General features: G+C 44.0%; 1 pseudogene; it reads right to left on the bottom strand.

Moving 5' to 3' along the window:
* Positions 1-1293: 1293 nt before the first annotated feature.
* The window catches only part of LOC117952281, a 19793-nt pseudogene continuing 13806 nt past the window's right edge, over positions 1294-7280 (bottom strand).

Genomic DNA, 7280 nt, shown 5'->3' with positions numbered 1-7280 from the left:
GAGCCAGCATCAGCTTGTCTCCGTCTCCGCTGCCTACTCCAGTGTCTCCCCTCAGACCCTCACTCCTGGTACCCCACGCTATCCACGAGTACCTTCTCTCTCGAGCCTCCCCAAGCCTACCGGTCTTTGCATCCCAGTCCTTGGCGTCTGCTTCCCCACTTCCCATCTCTCTCCGTTAAAAAAACTGTTTGCAAACTGATTCTTGCATTTGAGTCCTCTTGTTCTAATCCTCAGAAGCGGATGTTCAAAAATGTAATAAAAATGTAAATGTTATGCACTAAAGCTTTTAAATTAATTAATAAAGTGCAGGATATACAGTAATCCTATTCAATTGGCAGCTAGATGGCAGATCACACAAAATTTGTAAAGACCGATCACAATATTACAGGTCCTTTTTTTAAACATGTTGGTGTAATTTGTTCTCATACTGTGGCATCTCCTCTGTTCTGTGTCATAGCTGAGTTGCTCGCACACATGTATGCAAGCACGCATGCGTGCACACACACACGCACACACCAGCGCACAATATTTTACTTGTCCTGACCCTAAAAGGGTAAAGCTTGGTGAGAAAAGCTTTTCAGAGCATTTTAGGATCAAACTCTCTTGGGCACAGTTGGAGTGTTTTAGCATGACATGTTTTGACTGTATACACACACACACACACACACACACACACACACATACACAAAAAGATGCACTCTGAAACCAACAAGACATTTAAACACATTGAATGCTACATGTACTTTTCATGTAATGCAGTTTGCTAACTTCTGTTCCACAAAATTCCAAAACTCATGAGTCTCTCGTTAACATAGCGTGTTCCTGGGTTTCTTATCCATATTCTTTTTTTTTATAAAGCATCTTTATTAAGCTTTTCTTTCAAAGGGCACGTACAGTATAAAAGAAGACAGACATTAACTAAAGAATAAAGCCCTGCTTTTAGCTAACCCACAACTTCTTAACGAAAAAACAAAATACAAAAAACAATCAAAACAAAAAAGCTAGACAGCAAAAAAAGTATTTAAAAATAAAATAACTAAAATTAAATAAAATATGGAAGGTTTGCACACTTGAGGCCCACCCAACATAGTCAGTCAAGATGAGGTACTGTACCCATTGCATGTCACCTGGAAATATACTTTGAGATCTCGCACCATGCTAGACCATAGGGGCCACTCTGAAGAATTCGTGCACCATTTTCCCCAGTAATTTGTATTACATTTTTGAACATCCGCTTCTGAGGATTAGAACAAGAGGACTCAAATGCAAGACTCAGTTTGCAAACAGATTTTATTAACGGAGAGAGCTGGGAAGTGGGGAAGCAGACGCCAAGGACTGGGATGCAGAGACCGGTAGGCTTGGGGAGGCTCGAGAGAGAAGGTACTCGTGGATAGCATGGGGTACCAGGAGTGAGGGTCTGAGGGGAGACACTGGAGTAGGCAGCAGAGACGGAGACAAGCTGATGCAGGCTCCGTGGGAGGGGGGGCGAGAGCAGAAGCCAGCTGACAGAAGACAGGAGTGGAGGCAAAAATTAGACAGCTGGGGACTTATTTTGATACACTAGTTAGGCCATAGAATTGAATATTGTTAGGGAGTAGTAGTTAGTCACATAGTTTTCAGATGTATCTATCATATAATCAAGAATATAATAAATCTAAAGGGAGACTTGGCATACAGCCCAATCCGGTTGGGGAGAGTTCTGGCCCGACTGGGCTGGAGCTCTCTTTACCTTGTCTCTCTTGGTTTTGCTGTAATAATAGTTTTAGACAACTGGGGACTTATTTTGATACTCTGAGCTCATCTCTCCTCTATCTTTCCATCTATTCATTTATGTGCATCCATGTCCCAGAAATGCTTGTTACTAACCTAGCTCTGGGGAGTCATTCCCCGGAGGCCTTTATGTTCTTTTTTCCCCAGAATGTTCCCTTGGATCAGAGAGGCTCCAAAATCAGGGTAGCAGCTGTCGCCTTGGTCCCGCTCCATGTTCTGTTATGCCATGTTCAAACTGCTACACTGCAGTGCCCTGCTACGTGCTGCTGTGCCTTGTAATGCCGCACAGCGTCCTGCTATGCCATGAACTACTACAAAGAACTGCTACAGACTACTAATTTTTTCTATTTTTGTTATTGCCACTCTTCATTCTAACCCCAACCGGCCCGTCAGACACCGCCTACCAAGAGCTTGGGTCTGACCGAGGTTTCTGCCTAAAAGTAAGTTTTTCCTCGCCACTGTCGCACTGTTGCTCGCTCTGGAGGAGACTACTAGAACTGTTGGGTTCTTGTAAATTCTGGAGTGTGGTCTATCTGTATAGTGTCTTGAGATAACTCTTGTTATGAATTGATACTATAAATAAAATTGAATTGAATTGAATTGAATTGAAATTGACAGGGCCTTGTAAAACCTGCTAATGAGTTTTCTGTAGTCAGGCTTTAGGAGAGCCTTTTCCACAGCTGAGGTGGAAAACCCATAAGGATACGACCCGCTATTAGAAAGAATGAAACTGCGTATTTGCAAATACCTAAAAACGTTATTCTGCGTAAGGTTGTATTTCTCTCTAAGCTGATCAAAAGGTAACACAGTTCCCTCTGTCAGCAAGTCACCCACATTCTTATTACCCCTACTAAAACACACTGAGAAGGCTTTGTCGGCCAGACCAGGAAGAAAATCTGGGTTCAAATGGACAGGTGTACTGAGGGGAAAAAAAACACTTTGGCTTTCTAACTTTCTTATCGTCTTCCAGACTTTTACAGTATTCTCTAAGATAAAATTGCCCTTTAAGTTAAGGCGAGCCCACCCGTTAGAAGCATATAAAATATGGTGCGAGGGAATAGGGGCCACTGGGGTAGCCTCTAAATCAAGACAGGTGGATTCTGCGCCCTTGTCAAACCAGTGCCAGATATAGGTGCAGAGAGATGCTAACTGATAGCGTCCAAAATCTGGTACTGCCAAGCCCCCACCCTTGAGGGGGAGCTGTAACGTAGTGAGTTTCAACCTGACTCGCTTGTTCTTCCAGAGAAAGGAAGTCACAGAGGTATTTACAACAGAAAGTGATTTTCTCGTTAGCAGGGCTGAGATCATTTGGAAAGGATACAGTAACCGGGGAAGTATAGCCATTCTGATAAGATTCACCCTGCCTAGGAGCGACAGTGGCAAAGCTGTCCATCGGGCTAGGTCTTCCTTAATCTTACGAATTGTGGGTACAAAATAGGCGTTATAGAGGCCTGAGAGAGAAGGAGTGATGTGTGTGCCCAGTAAGACAAAACTGGATGGGGACCAACGAAACGGGGCAAGATACATTTAATGGCCTCCGCTAGGGGCTCAATGGCATGGGCAAATAAAAGTGGCGAGGCTTGACAACCCTGCCCAGTGCCTCGGCCTACCAAGAACGGGGAAGTCCTCAGGCCGTTTGTAATAACAGAGGCCAGGGGGGCAGCATATAATAGAGATAACCATTTAATAAAGTTGTCCCTGTTGTGGTTTGGGGTTTTTGTTGGGTTTGTTTTCCCGTTTCTGCCTCCCTGTGAATGTCTGTGTTTTCCCCGGTCCCGTGTGCTTGGTCCTGTCTCTTCCCCCCGGTAAGCGTCTGTATGTTTCGCAATTTGTTTTATTGTGAAATCTGTTTTCTGTCCTGTCTCTCCTCCAGGCTTGCTCCCCGTGTTTTCCCGCTCCTGTGATTACCTGATGACCTCCACCTGTTTCCCCGCCCTCTCGTCACCTGCCTCTTGTTGTCTAATTACCTGGTGTATTTTAGGTCTGTGCTCCCCTTGTGCTTTGTCTGATCATTCTGTTTTGTCAGCCTCCCTAGTTGGAGCCTCCGTCTCTTCGTGTTTCCCTGTGAATGTTCCTGTTTGGGCACAGCCTTCGTGAGTTCCACCTAAGTTTGCTCCTTGTCATAGCCTCTCCCTTCGTGTTTTCTGCTGGACCTCGGTTTAGACCCCTGCCTCGCCCTGCCTTCTGTTTGGATTCTTGTTTGGACTTTGTTCCCCATGCCAGCCCCTATTGTGTTTGGAACTTCTGCTGTGCTACGTTTTGTTGAACTGCCTTAATAAACTACCCTTGGTTTACCAGCTTATTCTGCCTCCGTGCTGCATTTGGGTCCTCCCCTCCGGATCCCGTCACAGTCCCCAAGGTTTAACTTTGAAAGAACGAGAAAAGAAAAGCCTAGGGCCATTCAATCCTATCAAAGGCCTTCTCTGCGTCAAGGGAAAGGACAAGAGATTTGGACCTAGACTTTTAACCAAACTGGATGAGGTTCAATAGTCTCCTTACATTATTATGTAAATTACGACCCAATATAAACCCAGTTTGGTCCACTGAAATTAAACCTGGGAGAACACCCTCAAGCCTCTTGGCCAGAAATTTAGCCAATAATTTTCGGTCTACGTCTAGCAGGGCAATTGGCCTATAGGAGGTGCATTCATCTGCAGGTTTGCTTTTCTTTAAAATTAGGGAAATGTCTGCATCCATCATAGTGTCAGGGAGAACCCCAAAACCAAAGGAATGAGATAACACATTAAGAAGGGGGTCAGCCAACAGGTCACCAAAAGCTTTGTAAAATTCAGGGGTCAGCCCATCACGTCCTGGGGCCTTGTTATTTTGTAAGCCGCTGATAGCCTCTATCACTTCCTCACGAGTAATAGGCCTATTCAGCCTCTCTTTTTGAGTCTCAGAAGCTTGGGTGAGATTAACTGATGATAAAAAATCAATTATCCTGAACTGTAATCTGATTCAGAATTGTATAAGTGTTCATAGAAATCGAGAAATTAGTTGTTTATATCTTTGTTGCTATGGAGTCTTTTACCAGCCCTGTTCTTTACAGCTGGGATAGCCTGGGAGACAGCATAACCCTTAATCAAATTGGCTAGATACTTGCTCGGCTTGTTGCCAAATTCATATATCGTATGCTTACTGAACAATATGGATTTCTGAGCCTCTTTAGATAGAAGAGTGTCCAGAGCTGCTGTGGTAGTGTCAATTTGGGGCCTCCGGCCTTCCGAAGGGTTAAGGTTAAATTATCCCTGCAATTTGCTTAGTTGCTCCTCAGGAAACTGTTCTGCTCTCTGTTTTTGCTTAAGACTTAGTGAAATGATATAGTGGAGCCACGAACAACAGCCTTAGCAGTTTCCCAAAGTAAACTAGGTGACACATCTGAGGTAGTCTAGACAAGAATAAAAACACTGGCTAGCAATCACTAATAACTATATTCCCAATAGAGCAAGAAATAACTCTCTGAATGGCGCATTTATAGGCAGAAAAATAGTCAATCCTGGAGGATGATTTATGTACTTTTGAATAAAATGCATAATGCCGATTGGTGGGGTGAAGAGTCCTCCAAGTGTCGATAAAATTTACATCCATGCAGTAGCCGAGTAGAGATCGACCTTGCCCCATATTAGACTGTACAGTCTTACTAGATGTAAATGTAAATGTGCTGTATTTATATAGCGCTTTTCCAGTCTTAACAACTGCTCAAAGCGCTTTTACATCTACAGGGAACATTCACCATTCACACACATTCATACACTGTGGCCGGGGCTGCCGTACAAGGTGCCACCTGCTCATCAGATAAACATTCACACACATTCACACTCCGATGCGCAGCACCGGGGGCAACTTGGGGTTCAGTGCCTTGCCCAAGGACACTTCGACAATGACTGCAGGGTCGGGGATCGAACCACAAACCTTCCGATTGGCAGGCAACCACTCTACCACTGAGCCACAGCCGCCCCTAGATCTATCTAAGCCCGGGTTTAGACAGCAGTTAAAGTCGCCAGCTATGACTGAAGACTCAACAATTCACTCAGAGAACAGACAAAACACCTTGGTGTAGAAATCAGAGGAAAGAAACGGAGGGGTGTACACATTTAGATAAGAGACGGTTTCCCCAAAGATGCGTCAGCCCTAACTTCTTCCTCTGTCAGAGGCAGGGATTTGTGGACTAGTATGGCAAGCCCCCTACTATTACTTGTGAAAGACGAATAGTAAATATGGCCCACCAACTAGGGATGAGCGAGTACAGCATTATCTGTATCTGTTTACCACATGAATTATCTGTATCCGTATCCGTACTCGGACTGGGCGGCCCTAAACCGGAAGTGGTCAGATTTAACCCGGATGTTGGTTGGGCTCTCTTGAAATGTGCAGGGCTTTAACCGGTATGTTATTTAAGCATGCAATTGATATGAGTTGATCAAAATTGTTATATTTAATGCTGATTTGAAAACTATTTACATGACAGCATCAAGCTTCAGATCAATGGTGTTGTCATGGTAACAAACATACATATACAGAACGTTTTGCAACAATGAATACAACACATGCAGTTGCAATTATGAAATGTAATGAACAAGAGTTTTCATACTCAGTATAGCTTTCTTTTTTTAACTTTTTATTTTTTATGATCAGTGTGATTTTTGGTTCTTTTTTTATTTTTTTTATTTCCACACCAGGTATATGTGTGTGTGTTTGTGTGAGTAAGAGAAAGACACAGAGAGAGAGGGGGTAGCTGACGGTAAAAAAAAAAAAAAAATCTCCGATGGCAGAGACGCAACGGGAGTTGCATTTAAACCAAGCAGCTTGTCTGAAACCCCCGTTCACCAGAAACCTACTGGTTACTATGTAACCAACAGATTACGTTACATAACGGAACAGATCTGCAGACCCGATTGACTGCCTGCCTGACGGGGCGGGAGCGAAAGCGAGAGCGAGAGAGACCGAGGGAGCGCATTTCTCCGTGTTCTGTGTGTGTGTGAGATTGATCCGAGCGGGTTTGTAGGCGGGGGGGCGCTGTGTTTATCACAGAACGCTGCGCGGCCAGTTGAGAAGTTGTATTCAATCCGAGCACGGATATTGACTCATATTACTCGTATAATACTTGTACTTTGCAAAAGTGCTTTATCCGTACCGGATACTCGTTTCAGCCGGGTACTCGGATCACCCCTACCACCCACTCTCTTTTTACCTTAAGATGTTCATTGTCATCTAGATGGGTCTCTTGTAGCAATGCAATCTGTACTTTCTCTTTTTTTAAGTAATTAAAAATCTTTTTACGTTTAATGGGGCCCTGAATCCTGTGGACATTCCAAGAGCATAATAAAATTTCTGCCTTATCAACCATGATCCCACACTGTACACACAATAGATATGCTGAGCAGTGTAAGACTCGATGTACAATACCTTCTGATAAACACGCTAACATAACTAACTAGGGATGAGCCGAATACTCGGCTGAAACGAGTATCCGGTACGGATAAAGCACTTTTGCCGAGTACAAGTTTCAT

The sequence above is a fragment of the Etheostoma cragini genome, chromosome 10 (assembly GCF_013103735.1).
Source record: "Etheostoma cragini isolate CJK2018 chromosome 10, CSU_Ecrag_1.0, whole genome shotgun sequence".
In the NCBI taxonomy this organism is placed as follows: Eukaryota; Metazoa; Chordata; class Actinopteri; order Perciformes; family Percidae; genus Etheostoma; species Etheostoma cragini.
The sequence above is the reverse complement of the archived record's forward strand: the minus strand, read 5'-3'. Positions and strand labels throughout refer to the sequence as shown.